This window comes from Panulirus ornatus, chromosome 42 (genome assembly GCF_036320965.1).
Source record: "Panulirus ornatus isolate Po-2019 chromosome 42, ASM3632096v1, whole genome shotgun sequence".
In the NCBI taxonomy this organism is placed as follows: domain Eukaryota; kingdom Metazoa; phylum Arthropoda; class Malacostraca; order Decapoda; family Palinuridae; genus Panulirus; species Panulirus ornatus.
Genome location: NC_092265.1, coordinates 23115633 through 23135748, shown reverse-complemented (window position 1 = coordinate 23135748; position 20116 = coordinate 23115633). Strand labels below are relative to the sequence as shown.

Below are 20116 nucleotides of genomic sequence, written 5' to 3'. Positions count from 1 at the left end.
GACACTGCATGCGAGCTGATAAACAGAGACAGGCTTCGTTTCCCACCCTCTGTCTTCATTACTTTGCGTTTGTTTGGGTTGACTTGCATTAGCCATGCGTCCAGCCCTCCAGCACCTTCCCTGTTGGATGTCGCAACCTGGAATGATCCTCTTTACTTCTCTTATAGTGAGAGCATCATCCAGTGACATTCAAGGACTATCCGATTCTCTCTCACGAGTCGTTGATACACATCTTGAATAACAGCGGCCCAAAGCCCGTACCTTGCGGAACAGCACTGGTCATTTTACTGAGATTGAATTGGTACCTCTTCCGTGTATCCTCCGTTTCCAATTCAACAATCACTGATGATCAAAAGGGTCTCCCTCATATTACCGTCTGGAGATCCACTTTGCCAGTGGCCTGTGGGGGAACAGTGTTGAATACCTTTTGGCAATCTGAAAGCAGGGTTCTCTTGTTCCTAGTCTTTACTTTTTATTCTTTTTCTTTACCAGGCTGATGATTACGCCATTATAAAAGTCCATTAGAATTGTAATGCATGACCTCTTACCTCAACACCCATACTGCCTTCCGCTTCGTCTACCAGTCAACCTTTTCAGTGGCCTACGAACCACATTTTCTAATTACATCGGCCCGTATACTGTTCAGATCTCCCTATCTACCTTCTTATAAATGAACACTACATTTGCCCTCACTTGCTTCTTCAGTCCTCATCCCTTATCTAGTGAGGTTGTGTTCTGAAGTGGTCTTTCAGGTGCTTCTGTAACTCATCGTATGTAGGGCGAGCTACCGTGAGTGCCTGTGAACTTTATTCTTATGTTGAATTGTTCGTGAGGGATGGTGAAGATAGTGATGTTAACAGTAATACCGATCATGTAAAGGTGCCACTTGGTGATAGTGGACTTCTTCTTGATGGTGATAAGATTATTAATGTTAATGGTGAAGATAGTGACATCTCTGATGTTGATGATAGTAATGGTTAATGGTGGATATGGTGACGTCTCTGATGTTGATGATAGTGATGGTTAATGGTGGATATGGTGACGTCTCTGATGTTGATAGTGATTTATATCGGTCGGTAAAATGATTTCGCCAGGGTAGTGAACGAATTTGTATGTCGATCACGGCATCCATCTTGGACGTGAAGTGTGTAATGGAGACGGTGGAGGTTCTTGCAACAGTCGTACATGACACGACCAGATGATGCTGACGCTGGAGGGAAACACGGAGATGGAGGGTGAGGGGTGAGGGTGAGGTACAGTCTAGGTAGGGCGGGGAGGAAGGGAGCAGAGGCAGCTGTCATTATGAGGAACTTGTTACCTTGAAGGTACATGAATCAGGATGGGAAGTAACCCTATGGGTCAGTGTCACCTCTCTCTCTCTCTCTCTCTCTCTCTCTCTCTCTCTCTCTCTCTCTCTCTCTTCCTCCCTCTCTCTCTCTCTGGCGCGTGCGTGCGTGCGTGTGTGTGGTGTCGCATCGCAGACCCCGCGTCCCACCTTTCTGTCTGTGGCTCACAGGAACCCGGGCAGATGTGTGAGGCGAAGTGTACCCTTCCGTCAGCCTCCTCCAGGTGGGAGGGAAGTGGATGGAGCCTTGGAGGGAACTTCTTGGAAACAGTATGTCGTAAAAGTCAAGAGGTCGGCGGATATATTCCCCCATATCGTCAGTCACCTTCGGAAGAGAGGGAGGCTTGTGATAATAAGTTTTATTATCTCTTATCGTAGAGAAATTATAGATAGATGCAGGAGTATATATTGTGTAGTCTTTGGGGAAACGTAAGGGAAGTTAAGTACACAAATTCAGACGATTGTGTGGGTTGGACTGTCCACATACTGAAGCTGGTTCAGTGTGGCAAGGAAAGCGTGTACAGAGCAAGATTATAGAAAATGGAAAATAAAATCAGATAACGAAAATGTAGAGCGTATGGCGTACAGTATTAAAGAAACTGATAACTGAATCGTGGAAGACGTTGGTAACTTGGGAATCGAAAATTTGATGAAAAAAGACGCTGTTGAACAGAGAGAAAAAGAGAGAGTGAGAGGGAAGGGGAAGACTGTAGGGCTGGTCACAAATAATGAGCCAGAGGAGGATGACATCAAACTGAACTTTATATATCAGGAAGCAAAGCTACTTCAGGCTACATCAGAATGCGTTGCGTTACACTGAAAGGTTTGGTCCATAAAGTCCTTCAGCTAAACTTGTCAAGTTTATTGTTTGAGCGAGACATAGGCACGTGTATACAAGAGTATACAGAGATGGGAATGTATGCAGGAATGTTTGTGCGTGTGATTACTGTGATTACACTGATTACTTTGTGATTACACTGTGATTACTTTATGATTAAACTGTGATTACTTTGTGATTACACTGTGATTACTTTGTGATTACTATTCGTGTGTTACGGGGAGAGATCTCTACACTCGTGTTGCCCCGTCTCTTGACCTTGTATATATATATGTACCATGTTTTTACTCGTGTGTGTACCCACACACACACACACACACACACACACACACACACACACACTAGCCTCAGCCAGGAGGAGAAACAGCTGGGTTGGGTGTGACCCTAGTGTTGCACTTAGGATTCGAACCCTTTCAAATTTGACCCCGGGCTGAGGTAATCACCAACGTCTGTTATACGTGTCCGTGTCACTCTCGTCCGTACCATATCACGTGACCTGCTGATGCTCCTGACCACCACCTGGGGTGTGCCTTGTCTCCACCCATGGCTCGTATAGCTTCAAGGTCATAGGTCACACACAGAAGGGGGAGTCAAGGTATGTTGTCTTGCTTCCGCCCCATAACTTGTGAACCACCTCGCTTCGTAGCCTTATCATTAGGGTCAAAGGTCACAGTAGGAGGTCAAAGGTAGTTATCGTGTCTGCTTCATATCTGTAAGAGCAGTTAAGGATTCTTGAGAAGTATTGTTGAAAACGATTTGTTAAGAAAGAGCCTGTTAAAAACGGGCAACGTTTTCCCTCAGGGGTCATTTCAAGAAGGCAACGTTCCCCCCCAGGGGTAATTTAAAAACGGCAACGTTTCTCCAAGCAACGTTTCCCCTCTGGGGTCATTTCAGGAAGGCAACGTTTCCCCCCCAGGGGTAATTCAAAAACGGCAACGTTTCCCTTAGCAACGTTTTCCTTGACAACGTTTCCCCTGGCAACGTTTCCCCTGGCAACGTTTTCCCTCAGGGGTAATTTCAAGTAGGCATCGTTTCGTTCCTTGGTTTCCACGACCAAATATCCACCTTCAGTCAAGTGTCGTCTCTGGTCTTTTCATGTCCCTGGGGGAGTAGGTGCTAAGTGCTGGAGAAGCTGGGGGAGTAGGTGCTAAGTGCTGGAGAAGCTGGGGGAGTAGGTACTATGTGCTCGAGAAGCTGGGGGAGTAGGTGCTAAGTGCTGGAGAAGCTGGGGGAGTAGGTACTATGTGCTCGAGAAGCTGGGGGAGTAGGTGCTAAGTGCTGGAGAAGCTGGGGGAGTAGGTACTATGTGCTCGAGAAGCTGGGGGAGTAGGTACTGGGTTCTGGGGAATCTAGGAGCAAGGAGGTACTGGGTGCTGGGGAGCAGGTTCTGACTGGTGGGGGAGAAGGCCTCAGCTGTTGGAGGAACTAGGGGAGGAGGTAGTGGATACTAGGGAAGCTGGGGGGGGAAAGGTTATAAGGAAGCTGGGGGAGGAAGTGACTGGCGTCCGTCGCTCCGCTGCCCCAGAGGTGGGGTGTGTGTATCTGTGGGGGTTGGGGGAGTTAATGATCCACACTTGTTGCCCAGACGCACGACAACCCCCACTTCAACAGGGGTCATGACCTCGTAGCGACCTTACTGATCCAACGACCTCACTGTGCCTACGACCTTACAGAGGCTACGACCTTACAAAGAGGCGCCAATATCGAACAGACCTTTCAGGAGCATAACCCATTGAGGAGGTGGAGGAGGAGGAAGGAATGAGTGAGTGTGAGTGAGGTGGTGTTGGCGTCTGGTGTTGGAGATGCAGCTCCTCCAGCAGTCGAGGTCAGTAGACTGCCGTTGGAGGAAGGGGAAGTTGTCAGAGACAACAAGACTTCAGCCATAGGGAAAAATGAAAGGATGATAAGGGAAAATATCAAAGACAGTGGACATGACGAGGAAATATATGACCATGTGGGGCATTTCGACCTCCTGTAGACTGGACGAAAGCGAAGAAGCGGAGAGAGTGGAATGACAAGGGTGAGAGGAGCAGAGAGAGAGAGATGTGGAGAGTGCAGCGTGGGAGAGGGGTGGCTGGGAGTGTGCACGAAGGACCGGGCGCGGGAGTGGAAGAGGACTGGAGTGGAGTGAGTGAGTGTATGGAAGCAAGGCGCTGCGTCTGTCTGGTTAGCTCCCTGGCTAAGTCCTGGAAGGGGCAGATGGCGATTAATGTTGCCTCTGGAACGGAAGTACATGACATTTGCTCTACTGGAAAGTATAATGCTATACCCTGTGCCAGTAAGTGGACTACAGTTCACTGATTAATCACGTAATTACAGCCTAAGGGAGGGTAATTAAGAGATGAAGCTCCAAGGTCCTTAATAAGTAGTATGAACCTGTTTCCAGCGAGGCTGGAATCAAGGAGAAAGATATATAGAAATATTTTCTCATTTTCCAGTTTTTTTGTTTTTTTTCTTTACGTGTCGTTTCACGAAACGTGGAATGGTGAACGCGTCCAACGAAATTTTCGTCTGTTGTTTCATTCGTGGCATCGAACCCGGGTGATGAGTGTATGATTATCTTACTGCGAAGAGGAACATTACGTAACCATCGGTGTGTTCGCCATTATCGACGGCTCCCGTTTTCTTTATATAACACAACCGGATTCATGCTGTTCGGTTACTCTCTCTCTCTCTCTCTCTCTCTCTCTCTCTCTCTCTCTCTCTCTCTCTCTCTCTCTCTCTCTCTCTCTCTCTCTCTCTCTCTCTCTCGTGTTTCTCGGACTTAGGGTGTCTTTCTAGGCTTAATGGTGTCTCTTTCGCCTTCGTAAAGTGTCTCTTGGACAGACACATACACACACACACACACACACACACACACACACACACACACACACACCTGTGTCACAGGGATGCGAACTGTGACAATTATGGATCAGGAAGTCTTCAGCAAGCTGTTCACGTCCTACGTAAGGCCAAAAAGCTATAATATGCTTCTCAAGTGTAGTCACTGCGCCTACAGAAGCACCCAGAGCTAATGGAGAAGGTCCAGAAGAGGAGAAGAAAGATGGTACAAGACTTGAGAGAGCTGAGTTACAGGAAGAGGCTGGAGGAAGCCTTAGATTTATCACTTTGGAAGAGAGAAGAGTGAGGGGAGACCTGGTCACAAGCTTTTCTATCTTCAAAATCACACTGAAGACATAAACAGTGAACAAATGTAGGGATAGAACAACCAGAGAACATAACACGAAGCACAAAACGAATGTAGAACTCCCTCCCCGTACATTACAAGAGATGGGGCCCCGCGAATGTAGAACTCCCTCCTCGTACAGTACAAGAGATGGGACCCCCACGAGTGTAGAACTCCCTCCCCGTACAGTACAAGAGATGGGGCCCCGCGAATGTAGAACTCCCTCCCCGTACAGTACAAGAGATGGGACCCCCACGAGTGTAGAACTCCCTCCCCGTACAGTACAAGAGATGGGGCCCCACGAGTGTAGAACTCCCTCCCCGTACATTACAAGAGATGGGGCCCCCACGAGTGTAGAACTCCCTCCCCGTACATTACAAGAGATGGGGCCCCGCGAATGTAGAACTCCCTCCCCGTACATTACAAGAGATGGGGCCCCCACGAGTGTAGAACTCCCTCCCCGTACATTACAAGAGATGGGGCCCCCACGAGTGTAGAACTCCCTCCCCGTACAGTACAAGAGATGGGGCCCCCACGAGTGTAGAACTCCCTCCCCGTACAGTACAAGAGATGGGGCCCCCACGAGTGTAGAACTCCCTCCCCGTACATTACAAGAGATGGGGCCCCGCGAATGTAGAACTCCCTCCCCGTACAGTACAAGAGATGGGGCCCCCACGAGTGTAGAACTCCCTCCCCGTACAGTACAAGAGATGGGGCCCCATGAGTGTAGAACCCCCTCCCCGTACAGTACAAGAGATGGGGCCCCCACGAGTGTAGAACTCCCTCCCCGTACAGTACAAGAGATGGGGCCCCCACGAATGTAGAACTCCCTCCCCGTACAGTACAAGAGATGGGGCCCCCACGAGTGTAGAACTCCCTCCCCGTACATTACAAGAGATGGGGCCCCGCGAATGTAGAACTCCCTCCCCGTACAGTACAAGAGATGGGGCCCCCACGAGTGTAGAACTCCCTCCCCGTACAGTACAAGAGATGGGGCCCCCACGAGTGTAGAACTCCCTCCCCGTACAGTACAAGAGATGGGGCCCCCACGAGTGTAGAACTCCCTCCCCGTACAGTACAAGAGATGGGGCCCCCACGAGTGTAGAACTCCCTCCCCGTACATTACAAGAGATGGGGCCCCGCGAATGTAGAACTCCCTCCCCGTACAGTACAAGAGATGGGGCCCCCACGAGTGTAGAACTCCCTCCCCGTACAGTACAAGAGATGGGGCCCCCACGAGTGTAGAACTCCCTCCCCGTACAGTACAAGAGATGGGGCCCCCACGAGTGTAGAACTCCCTCCCCGTACAGTACAAGAGATGGGGCCCCCACGAGTGTAGAACTCCCTCCCCGTACATTACAAGAGATGGGGCCCCGCGAATGTAGAACTCCCTCCCCGTACAGTACAAGAGATGGGGCCCCCACGAGTGTAGAACTCCCTCCCCGTACAGTACAAGAGATGGGGCCCCCACGAGTGTAGAACTCCCTCCCCGTACAGTACAAGAGATGGGGCCCCATACGAGTGTAGAACTCCCTCCCCGTACAGTACAAGAGATGGGGCCCCATGAGTGTAGAACTCCCTCCCCGTACAGTACATGTAAGTGATTACACCTCCTGTAATCTGTCTATGATATGTTGCAGTGGTTCTTGTAGACGACGTTGCTATACTGCTTTCCATCGCACTTAGGCGCGCTAGGGTGCCGGATGTGGGCGTGGGCGTGTTGCTGGCGTGGGTGGAGCTAGCATGGGCGTGGGCTGGCTCGGGTTGGGGGTTGGCTCCTCCTGATAATTGTAACTCTTAACTCTCTCTCCCTACACTTACCAGGGGCATTCTTGTAGCACTTTCCTCCATGTCAGGCGACATTCTCTCTCTCTCTCTCTCTCTCTCTCTCTCTCTCTCTCTCTCTCTCTCTCTCTCTCTCTCTCTCTCTCTCTCTCTCCCTCTCTCTCTCTCTGTCTCGTTGCCAGTTGTCTGAAGGAACAACAAAGTCCTGGGTGATAGGTGGGGAGGCGCTGCACGATCGCGTATGGAGGTCTTGCTGAGGGAGAAGGAAGGAGGGAAGGAGGTGGGGTCGCTCCCTCTTGCGAGCCGTGGTGATGACAGTGCTATCCTCCGAGACTCAGGGTAGGATGTCGTGGTCATTAGGGCGTTGTCCCCAGCTGATGGTAACGGGATTTTGCGACTTTAGAACGTCGTAGTGGTTTTTAAACAGGACGACAAAAACGTTAGTACGTGACACTTTAATGCCTTGTTTGTAATTCATGAAAATTCGTGTCCATTTTTTCAAAATTTCTGCTCGGATTATGAATGTAATTAGCTCAATTATTTACAACATCCAGCAGTACAGCAAAATTATTGCCACACGTGAGAATAATTACGAAATGAGTCACGATTATTTCGTTGGAACTGGGATATATATATATATATATATATTTTTTTTTTTTTCCAAACTATTCGCCATTTCCCGCGTTAGCGAGGTAGCGTTAAGAACAGAGGACTGGGCCTTTGAGGGAATATCCTCACCTGGCCCCCTTCTCTGTTCCTTCTTTTGGAAAATTAAGAAAAAAATGAGAGGGGAGGATTTCCAGCCACCTGCTCCCTTCCCTTTTAGTCACCTTCTACGACACGCAGGGAATACGTGGGAAGTATTCTTTCTCCCCTATCCCCAGGGATATATATATATATATATATATATATATATATATATATATATATATATATATATATATAGATAGATAGATATAGATATAGATATAGATAGATAGAGAGAGAGAGAGAGAGAGAGAGAGAGAGATCCGGGCATAAACACGATACACTACAATCGAAACAAAGAACATTGATATGGACACAAGTGCTGGAACTGACTGGAAGCCAGGACTGGAAGCCTGGACTGGAGCTCTGACCGAGACGACAACATGGGTGAGCGAGCTGGAAGAGGAAGACGAGGAATGGGTCTGAAACCAGGGCTGGGAATGGGGCGATGACCTGGGACTGGGGAGAGAGGACTATCCCTGGGACTGGAAAGAGGACTGTCCCAAAGACTGGGGGACAGAGGGTGACTGGAACTGAGGTAAAGACTGCTACTTGGCTGAGGACTGGAATCGGTGCTGAGACAAAATACGAAGACGGGAGCTACGACCTGGAACCTGACTGAGGAAGAGAACTGGAAGGAAGGGGAACAGGCAAATAGGAATGAAAAGATTTACAGATGGAAAACGGGGTGTGAGGGGGAGTCAGATTGGTACTGCAACTGGGGATGAAACAAGGAATTATTTTGGAATTGGTATGAAACTGGGATGACCCTGGAACGGTGACTGAGGCATGAACGAAGACTGGGGCAACTGGAAGACGAATGCGTCTGGGTCTGGAAATGCATTGGAGTTGAGGACGAGAAGCAGGTAGACCTGGAACTGTGATTGAGGCTTGGTGCTGGAAGGCTATAATGAACATGCCTGGAAGCTGGACTACACTCAGACTTTCCAGGGCTTATCGAGCTGGTAGGAAACCTGGAACTGAGAAGAGTCCAAAGGCTTCCAGGAGGACTGAAACTGGTGCTGGAAGCAGGAGAGGTGGTGTTGGGGAGGCCACTCCAGTGACAGCCATGTGAGTATGGCGGAGTCCAGACAGATTGGTAAGGAGCACGCAATGTAATTTGTTCTGGAACCAAGGCCACACAACCTCTCGTCATTGTGTGTGTGTGTGTGTGTGTGTGTGTGTGTGTGTGTGTGTGTGTGTGTGTGTGTGTGTGTGTGTCTGAACCACTTGCTCTGCTGACAAGTGAGACTTTATTGTTCGTATTATACTTTTTATATATTGTGAAACTGATATATATATATATATATATATATATATATATATATATATATATATATATATATATATATATATATATATATATATATGTATGTATATGGTATCCTGGCTACGTCTCTACGTTATATATCAACTGACTGTTATATTTATTTCTTGTATCTTCCCTGGTGATGTGATTATTACACGAAAGTGCACTTGGGAACTTATCGTGTTTCACTTTTCCCCGTGGACTCATAGGAATATATATATATATATATATATATATATATATATATATATATATATATATATATATATATATATATATATATATATATATATATATGGAGGTAATAAGATCCCACAGAGTGAAGGTCATCCATGATTCGTAAATCATGGCTGTATGACAGGAATCTTACAGTGCATGATCATGATCACTAGTCCAGGGTCTGCATATCTCAGCGTCTGGCCATATGTCTCAGGGCCTGCATGTCTCAGCGGTTGACCATGTCTCTCAGGAATTGTCTATCTCAGTGTCTTAGGTCTCAGGGTCTGGCCTTAGGTCTCAGGGCATGTATGTATATCACAGTATCTGGCCATGTACTCTAAGGGCTTCCGTCTCAGCGTTACCAAGTGACATAAAGTCGCTGAGAAAACTTTATTAAGGCATTTGCTGTTTCTCTCTTTCTTTTTAAGAATATTTTTATGGGTAATTTCAATCTGTAGGTTTATCGCCTCAACTGACTTGAAATGTACGATATATTTATATATTTATATATATATATTCCTATGAGTCCACGGGGGAAATGAAACACGATAAGTTCCCAAGTGCACTTGCCTGTAATAATCACATCACCAGGGGAGATACAAGAAATAAATATAACACTCAGTTGATATACAATGAAGAGACGTAGCTAGGACGCCAAATGGCGTCCTAGCTACGTCTCTTCGATGTACATCAACTGACATATATTTCTCTCTTGATGATGTGATTATTACACGAAAGTGCACTTGGGAACTTATCGTGTTTCATTTTCCCAGTGGACTTATAGGTATATATATATATATATATATATATATATATATATATATATATATATATATATATATATATATATATATATATATATATATATATATGGTATATGATTCCCAGTGTAATGACCATGGTGGCAGTATATGCCGTGGGAAAACCCGTGTGAATGTACTTCAGACGATTATATGTAGTGGTACTATACTGGCCCTGAGGAAGACCTTGGAGTAACACACACACACACACACACACACACACACACAAACACATTAATATATATATATATATATATATATATATATATATATATATATATATATATATATATATTAATGTGTTTGTGTGTGTGTGTGTGTGTGTGTGTGTGTGTGTAATGTAATTACTGAAGCGTAAAGTAATTACTTAATTCCCAAACGACCCTCCAGCAGAACGTAATTACAGGACGAAACGAACTTTTTGTAACCATTTGCTGACGAATGTTGTAACCTCACTACTTTACAATATAGAGCCACAGTGTTCATAGCTAGGATAAACAATACTATAGTTAGCATTAAAGGATGTTGTGAGGTTAGTGATTAGCGCTAGATTGAATTCATGACATTGTCTTTGAAGGAGTTTGACCTTGGTGTGTCTATCTCGCTGATAGATTCCCGTCATAGAAGATGGAGTAACAGTAGCCACAACAGTAGAGAAAATGCTCTCTCTCTCTCTCTCTCGAGAGAGAGAGAGAGAGAGAGAGAGAGAGAGAGAGAGAGAAAGAGAGAGAGAGAGAGAGAGAGAGAGAGAGAGAGAGAGAGAGAGAGAGAGAGAGAGAGAGAGAGAGTGTGTGTTCTTATATACAAAAGGAGACGTCCCTGCCCAGCCACTTCATGCAGCACTCAGTTTCCTTCTATATCTCCTCACACATATCACGTACTTCATTTCGACTAAGAACTTTAATTGTAAATCATATAATTTCAGTTTCTTGTTTCCTTTCTTTTTTTTTCGAAGGGGAAAAAAAACGATACAGCTTTGAAGGTTAACTATGAACATTTGAACACTGTGATGGTCAACAAGGCCAGGTGTTAGCCCTGTTCTGTACAGTTACAGCAGCTGTAAGGTCGAGTCTGTCTCTCTCTCTCTCTCTCTCTCTCTCTCTCTCTCTCTCTCTCTCTCTCTCTCTCTCTCTCTCTCGTCTGTCTGTCAGAGTGTATGTCTGTCTCTCTGTCAGACTGTATGTCTGTATATCGGTCTCTCTGTCTGTCTGTCTGTCTATACATCTGTCTTTACAGATGTATTTTTCCCTCTCACACACTTCCTCCTCATGTCACCGTCTTGTCAAAGTAACAACATAACGGCCAGGCTTTTATTCGAATATCTTTCTTATCTCCTTCCTATTCCTACCTTTCGAAAGTGAAAACACAGGAGGGGAGGACTTCCAGCCAACCCCCCCTCCCCCCCACCCCCACCCCCACCCCACCCCCTACTCTTCACCCGTCTCACGTACAGACCCGAGTCAGTGTTGCCAAGGGGTAAGAAGTTAGCCACCATCGCTATAGTTAGCGGCGGCAACAGTGACACACACACACACACACACACACACACAAAAAGCGCGCGCGAAAATTCGATTATTTTCAATGTTCTTTCCTTATCCGACGATGAATGACTGACCCGTTCAAGGTGGCGATTTCGCGAAAAGCCTTCAGAACCCTCGTGCAGGACGAAGCATCTTCGCGTAAACCCACACGAGATGGACGATGAAGCAGACGACCTGACGAGAAGAGATGGAAAGAGATCACGTCGCCTCAGGGGACGTGTGGCAGCAGTAAGCATCGAAGTAGGGAGTTCCCCAAGAGTCTCACCTCTTCGTCAGTGTACTCAAATGTCAACACTAGGCGGACGACTACATCCTCTTCTTCTTCTTCTTCTTCTTCCCCTCCAGTGTGTTATATACGCCCCCAGGGTTGCTCTCCTGGAACCATGTTCCATTTCCAGACTGCGCCAGCGATCCAGGCGTGTGTGAGTTCGAGGTTCTCTTTGTTGCTGGAGTGGCTGGGTCCAGCAGCAACATCACGTTCGTCCTGGGCGAGGCAAGCCTTCTGCTGTAGTGAAGATCTCATACTAGGGAAAATATAGTCGTCTGCGTCCATTATCGCTGTCATATATATATATATATATATATATATATATATATATATATATATATATATATGTATCCCGTTATAGCACTACCCACCAGAACCTGGCGCACCAAACACGTATCTCTCATTCCTCAGTTAAATCGTTCGTTGGAAACCTTCAGCCATCGAGGCGTTTCTTCATTTTTATGAAAATGACATAAACCTGATGTTCGCTGGCACTGCTTTGTCTCTAAATGTATGGAGGGTTTTTACGCTTATATTTTGCCTTCATTTCATCCGAATAGTGTTGGGGATATAGAGGGAAGCAAAACGGGGAGGGAATATGCATATATATATATATATATATATATATATATATATATATATATATATATATATATATATATATATAAAAGACCGACTCGTAAAGACATACATAAGAACATGGTCTCTGACGCGTATCAAGCTGGCTACCTACCTGGCTGGCTACCTAACATGCCACGTTAAGCAATGTGACACTGGCAAGTGACGTGACGACATACTGTGACGAATCATTTCTCCCAGCGACGACTTTAGCTGGAGCTCAGAGAGAGCATCTGTCGCAGGCGTCTGCTGGCCACCACTTTCACCTGCGCTGAGAAAGCGGATTTGGTATGGGAGTCCAACGGCGGTGGTAAGGTCTACTAGCCACATTACTCAAGGGTTCCATGGCCCTGAATAGATAAGCGAACTGATAAAGGTTATCGGTGATATGATCCAAATATCCCAAGGGCCTCCAGAGTCGAGGAGTCCCGCGTGAAAATGTAAGTTGTCCCTGTGGGGATCACTGAGGCTCGTCCGAGCGATGGTCTCCGCCTCGCTCGCAGGACTACTTCTCCCAGGATCCCAGGTTCGTTTCCTCTCCCTCCCTCCTCCCGAGGAGGAAGCCGTCGCCTGGGTCTGGGTTCGCGAAACCCACGACCCCTCCTCCTCCTCCTCCTCCTCCTCCTCCTCCTCCTCCTCCTCCCAACCCCTCGCTCACCCAGCTGGTGGTGAGAGGAGGAGGAGCAGGAGAGGGCCAGGTCCTGGCGCGCAGGGGATAGAGGCGAGGCGTCCATTAATAATGAGAGAATTGACGGCTCCCACACACACACACACACACACACACACACACACACACACACACACACACAGGTCATCTCCAGGTCACTGTGCGACAGTGAGGTGTGACCCAGGACACACCAGAGGGCGTGATGCACCCCATCCCTGAGGTGGGGTCATGGTTGAGGTGGTGGGCAGGCAGTAGTGTGTGACACACGGGGACTCTTGTGGTGGGTGGTTGAGGTGGTGGGCAGGCAGTAGTGTGTGACACACGGGGACCCCCCTTGCGGTGGGTGGTTGAGGTGGTGTTGAAGGAGGTGACTAACCTCTGGACTGGTCTTGACGTGGGTCCTCAACACCCAACCTCATTATTGGATCTGTTGTTACTGTCTAGCTGATGCTGCCTGTGGTGTCCTGGTGCTGTTACTGCAGCTGTGGTGCTGGTACTGCTGTTACTGCAGCTGTGGTGCTGCTACTGCTGTTACTGCAGCTGTGGTGCTGGTACTGCTGTTACTGCAGCTGTGGTGCTGGTACTGCTGTTACTGCAGCTGTGGTGCTGGTACTGCTGTTACTGCAGCTGTGGTGCTGGTACTGCTGTTACTGCAGCTGTGGTGCTGGTACTGCTGTTACTGCAGCTGTGGTACTGGTACTGCTGCTGCTGCTGCTGTGGTGCTGTGCTGTAGCTGTGATCTGAGCAACCCAGGCTACCAGGTGTGTGTCTGTGCATTTCTGTGTACCTCATGTGCAACAGACACACACTCGTCTGTGCCTCGAACACTTGAATCCTTCTCTCTGGGGTCCTACACTTGAACCCTACTCTCTGGGGTCCTACACTTGAGCCCTACTCTCTGGGGTCCTACACTTGAGCCCTACTCTCTGGGATCCTACACTTGAATCCTACTCTCTGGGGTCCTACACTTGAACCCTACTCTCTGGGGTCCTACACTTGAGCCCTACTCTCTGGGATCCTACACTTGAATCCTACTCTCTGGGGTCCTACACTTGAACCCTACTCTCTGGGGTCCTACACTTGAACCCTATACGGACTGTTCATGTCATGCTGAGGACGTAGTGTTGTCATGAGGTGTTGCAGTCATGTCAGTAGTGTTGTCATGAGGTGTTGCAGTCATGTCAGTAGTGTTGTCATGAGGTGTTGCAGTCATGTCAGTAGTGTTGTCATGAGGTGTTGCAGGCAAGCGAGTCACGTCATCATCATAAGGTGTGTCCGTCATGTTAATAGTATGAGTAACGTCATGTCACCTTCGTCATACAACCATGGCGCACCTTGAGGCTCGTACAAGCGTATTCATCCTTTATGGACGAAGCCGCTCTCATGCACCGCCTCTGTTCTCTGCATGACGAAGACGGGAGTGAGGGAGGGAGAGAGAAGAGGAGGGAGGGGCGACCACTGTACCACCATACCATCTACATTTGTGAGTTATTATGGACATGTATCCACTGGCTAGGAGGTATAATAACCTTCCAAGGCTTTACCCTTACAGACGTACAGGGTTGTGGGAGATTCTCCCCTCAGCGTTCACAACCATGTTATCTCTAGATGTACAGGGTTGTGGGAGATTCTCCCCTCAGCGTTCACAACCATGTTATCTCTAGATGTACAGGGTTGTGGGAGATTCTCCCCTCAGCGTTCACAACCATGTTATCGCTGTTCATCGCGTCACGAGCGTCGTCTGGTAACGTGTGAGCCTCACGCGCTGAGGTGCGTTTTGGCGTCTGTATGTTAGCATCTCTCCTCGGAGGCTGGGTGGTTCATCTGCCTGCCCGCCCGTCCGGCTATATATGGTAAGGGGGGGAGAGGGAGGGGGAGGGGGACGACAGCGTGGGGGTGGGGGGGGAGGATATGCAGGGAAGGGGAGGGGAGGGGAGGGGAGGTGCTGGTGGGCGGGGGAGAGGAGGTTTCAGAGACGGGGACGTGGACGTGCTGGGGGAGAGTAGGGGCCAGAGACCTCTGCTGGTCCTGGGGAGCCGGGGACCTGAGTTGTATAGGGGGAGGTCCCGCGGAACCTGGATTGTATAGGGGGAGGTCCTAAGGACCTGGGCTGGTCCTGGGCAGCCAGGGACCTGGGTTGTATAGGTAGGTAGAGGACCTGGGGACCTCAGCTGGTCCTTGGTAAACCGAGGACCTGGGTTGCACTGGGGGAGGTCCTGGGAACCTGGGCTGGTCCTAGGTGAACCGGGGACCGGACCTGTGTTGCATAGGGGAAGGTCCTAGAGGGACCTTGGCTGGTCCATGATGAACAGAGGAGTCCCTAAGGATCTGGTGGTGGTCCTCTGTATTCGGGGACCTGGGTTATACAAGGGGGAAGTCGTCCTGGGGACCTGGTCTGGTTGGTCCTGGACAGCTCGGGGACCTGAGTTGTACAAGGTCACCACCATGAACCTCCCCAGACCCACAGGGGCTTCGAAGATGACCTTGTAGGGATAGCCCGCCGGTAAGGTCATCATCATGCGAGGTCATGGGACAGTGGCTGTCGCACCACACGACCCGCTGTGTAGCCACACTGAAGGAGGCAGACGTCGGACGTGTGGTGTCGGGTGGTGGTCCAGAGAAGGCAAGCTCACGGGGGCCTGCGCAGCGGGAGGGCCATTTACACACGCGACAATTTCCCTCAGGTTTGGACAGCTCTAACTACGTCTTGCGTCGCAGCCCTAAGTCCAGTTTCCCTTTTCTTTCAATCATGAGCTTTAATATGATATGGAATGTTGTGTTTTCCACCCGGTAGCTCCGTAGACGTAGAGGAGAATGTGGGCGAAGGAGGGATGAAGACTGTGAGACATGGCAAAGAAATCAAGTGAAATTACGCAGTTGGGATCGTGTGACAGCGGGTGTGTGTGTGTGTGTGTCTGTGTGTGTGTGTGTGTGTGTGTGTGTGTGTGTGTGTGTGTGTGTGTGAGAGAGAGAGAGAGAGAGAGAGAGAGAGAGAGAGAGAGAGAGAGAGAGAGAGAGAGAGAGAGAGAGACGTCTTGTTGTGTACATGTCTTTCAAGTTTATTCAGTTATGCAGTTTTCTTCTACAATTCTTTTTCTTTTATTTTGTCTCGTGGGTGAGAAATATATATATATATATATATATATATATATATATATATATATATATATATATATATATATATATACATTGGTCATCATCATACGATGAGGGGAAGATGAGGGAAAGTGAGGGTAGATGAGGGAAGGTAAGGGTAGATGAGGGAAGGTGAGGGTAAATGAGGGAAGGTAAGGGTGGATAAGGGAAGGTGAGTGAAGGTGAGGGTAAATGAGGGAAAGTGAGGGTGGATAAGGGAAGGTGAGTGAAGGTGAGGGTAAACGGGCCAGAGTAATCGTCCACAGAACCCTGGCGGTGTTTGTGTTATGCCGCACCTCCCCTCCTGTATTAGACCCCAACGGAGAATGCAACACGTCACACGCCGCAAACCCCCTCTCACATGACCCGCGACACAAACGTTCTTCGCCTTGCTAAGTGGCTGGCCTCCCTCCCAGGAGCTGTGGCCTGAGACGGGCGGGCTGAAGACACCTCCAGCTGCTGCCACCTCGTCAGGCCAACTTGAAGAAGCTTGAGTCTGTCCCTCTGTCTTGTCTTCGTGGCTGTAAGTCTACCTGTTTGAACGCCTCCCTGTCAGCTTATCTATCTTGCGTCTCTCCTTGTGTGGTTTGTGGTCGTCTGTTTCACCCTCAGTGCACCGCCCCGACCGTACTACCTTCCCCGCCTGCGCAGTCGTGTTCTTTTTTTTTTTTTTTTGCCCCACCTTCGCACCCGCTGCTCCTCTGCCCACACGCTGGTCTGTCTCCTCGACACTGTGTCTTGACCCACAGTGGCTTCGGAGTTGACCTTGTAGGGAGAGCCCGCCGGTAAGGTCACCATCAACACCCCTCCAGACCCACCAACTGACGACTGACTGAGTGTTCGTTCATCTCACTGACACCAGGTGTACACAAGCGAGGACCCAGCAGCTAACTGTACTCAATTATGTCATCAAAATCATCAGTACTGTTCATTACAATGTCAGTGACTCCATCTCCTCTAACAGTGCCACTACAGTGAAGGATTTCACCAGACTTGAGCAGATAGACCTTGGTGCTCTGACTTTGTATATATAATTTCACTGTTGATTATCACATCAGAAAAAGATGTATATAATCCAGCGAGCGGCTCCGCAACTTATTCATAAGCCATACTAACTTCATTGTGTGATCCTCAAATGATGTTTTTTATGAGCGACAGTTTATGTATACCTGTGTGAGCCCAACATTTTCTCAAGTACGTGAAACGCGCACTTTCGTAAAATACTTTTAAGAGGTTTGTATGACCTGATCGCAGAGTTAATACTTTAAGAAGTTCGTACAACCTGTTCACAGAGTTATGATTTCACTTTTGTGTGTGTATGTGTGTGTGTGTGTGTGTGTGTGTGTGTGTGTGTGTGTGTGTGTGTGTGAGTGTGTGTATGAACACGAATAATAATAGTTCTTCGGGATGGGGCGACTCCGTCCTTTGTCCATTGTTTTCCCACAGTCGACGCGCAAATGAAAACACGAAATTCGTACGAATAAACTCTTGCCAACTGTTGGCACGTATGTTGCCAACGAGAAGGAAAAGGCTTGGGAGTGTGACCTTCTTCTCTACAGGGCGTGCAAAGAATCGGACAAGGACGCCGCGTTAGAACGTGAGCGTTACACAAAGAGACCTCCTCCTCCTCCTCCTCCTCCTCCTCCTTCTCCTCCCCCAATGCAAGGACTTGAGGAGGTGGAGGGTGTGGGGGGGCGAGCGCCGCCGCCTGGTAGCTGCCTGGTTCCCTGTGAAAGGTATTCGAACCCGTCCATCAGACAAAGGATCCCACTCTCTGTATCCACGGTGTTCGAACACGGCGACGGAACAAAGAGGGGACCGTCCGTGTCAGCTGCCACTGGTGGATCCACGGATCCGGAAGAGTAAGTTCGAGTAAAAGGTTTTGTGTGACACTGGTGCGTGCCGGACCCGCCGCCCGGGCCTCCTCCTACTGCGTCCTCACTTCTCCTCGGATCCTGTTTGACCTTTGAGCCGTGGATAACCTATATCTACCTCCTGCGTGACCTTAGGCCGTGAACCCCTTGACCCTCGGATGATATGTGACCCCTATGTGACCTCCAAACATCCGGGATGACCTGTATCTTCGGTGTCACCATGAGGCACCTTTGTGCATCCTGTAGTGTTGGTAATTTCTATATGATATTAGCCCCCCCGTATGAATGACCCCCCGTGTTACCCACCATCCTCCCGTGTGACCCCTTTGGCACCGGTGCCTCTCCTCAGTCACTGTGACCACGACTGTGTCTGACCTCCCGTATGAGTCTGATTGACCTCCGTCTCCATCATGACCTCTGGAAGACGAGGTACTAAGGTGTACCCCAGCTTAATCGCAAGTTTCTTGCTTGTCTCTGACTCTAATTACCTCTGGAAACTTTTGTACCCTCCCCGCAATGACCTCTGGCTCGTTGGAAGAGCTTTAGTGCTTGTTTAGTGTGTATTTCCCATGTGACCTCGTCTCTCGTGTGACCCCTTGTCTCCTGTGTGACCTCTTGCCCCCATGACGGGTCTCTTGTATCTCTATATGTTGTTTATAACGCGAGTGATACCCGTATCAGACGTGACCTCTCCGTGTACGGAAGCACCACTTTTAGTGACCTATGACCCGCTCTGATATCTGACCCGGATGATGATGACCCATGGGCCACATATTGGCATATTTCTCACCCATGACGGGGCTGAACTGTGTCCCGAACAAAACTTGCTCTGACCAAGTTAAACTTCGCCTCTTCTTTAATTGCAAAAATCTGTGATATTTCTAATTATAGCCAGGTTAAGTTAGGTTAGGTGATTTTACAGCCAGGTTAGGTTAGGTTAGGTTAGGTTACAGCCCGGCAGACGTCCACCATCTGCTGTATACTTGTCTGTAATTTTTGTAGTCTACAGGACATGTCTACCCACTCCCACCGTCCATGCCCTGTGATGCAGAGCACTCGTGTGTCCGCCTCTTTGGACAAAAAGAAATCGGGTCATAGATGAACTAATATAGTTAGTATTTAGTACATATATAGATTAAAGGTTTTGCATGGACTGTAAGGCATAGTGTATAGTGCAGCGTAATCATTCTTTCATTGGCCTCCTTGCTGTAGTGGTGAAGGTTTATTGACCTTAACGCATGCATGGGTTCGAATCCTGGACACGGCTGTCGGTCCCTAACTGGATACGTGGCTTAGACTATCGCGTATATACATTTATAGTGATGGATAGATGGATAGATAGATAGATAACGTTAAGGAGACAGTCTTTCCCAGCCCCGCGCTGCGTTCGAGGCATTTTAGATCTTGCGAAAGCACCTCCAGAGTCCGCCCAGTGTCCTGTGTGTGTGTGTGTGTGAGGAGGAAGAGGAGGACCTGGAAGTCGCCATTAGGAAGTTCCTGGCAACGCAAGAGCGTCGTCCTTGTTATCCCACGAGTTCTTGAGCTAAAGTCGCGACGAAATCTCGTGGGAGTAGCGTTCGGCGGAGGTTTACCGCTAGCTATGACTTGCCTTTAGGTTTAGTCAAGCAGAAATATGGTAAAAAAATATATATATATGTATATATATATATCTTTCTCTGTCCTTATCCATTGGACCTTAACAGATGATAGTAATCGCTCAACATCGCCCGTTGGGTTATGATATTTGCGTTGATCTAAACGTCAAAATAACGAAGATAAATGTGAAATACAAACAACATAA

The 20116-nt window shown here is 48.3% G+C and overlaps 2 protein-coding genes across 7 annotated transcripts in view; one reads left to right on the top strand and one right to left on the bottom strand.

Annotated features, from left to right (window-relative positions):
- The window catches only part of LOC139761977 (protein phosphatase 1 regulatory subunit 14B), a 362773-nt gene that overhangs the window by 65645 nt on the left and 277012 nt on the right, over positions 1-20116 (top strand). The gene's annotated exons all lie outside the window — the stretch shown is intronic.
- The window catches only part of LOC139761976 (uncharacterized), a 117272-nt gene that overhangs the window by 72156 nt on the left and 25000 nt on the right, over positions 1-20116 (bottom strand). The window lies entirely within an intron of this gene.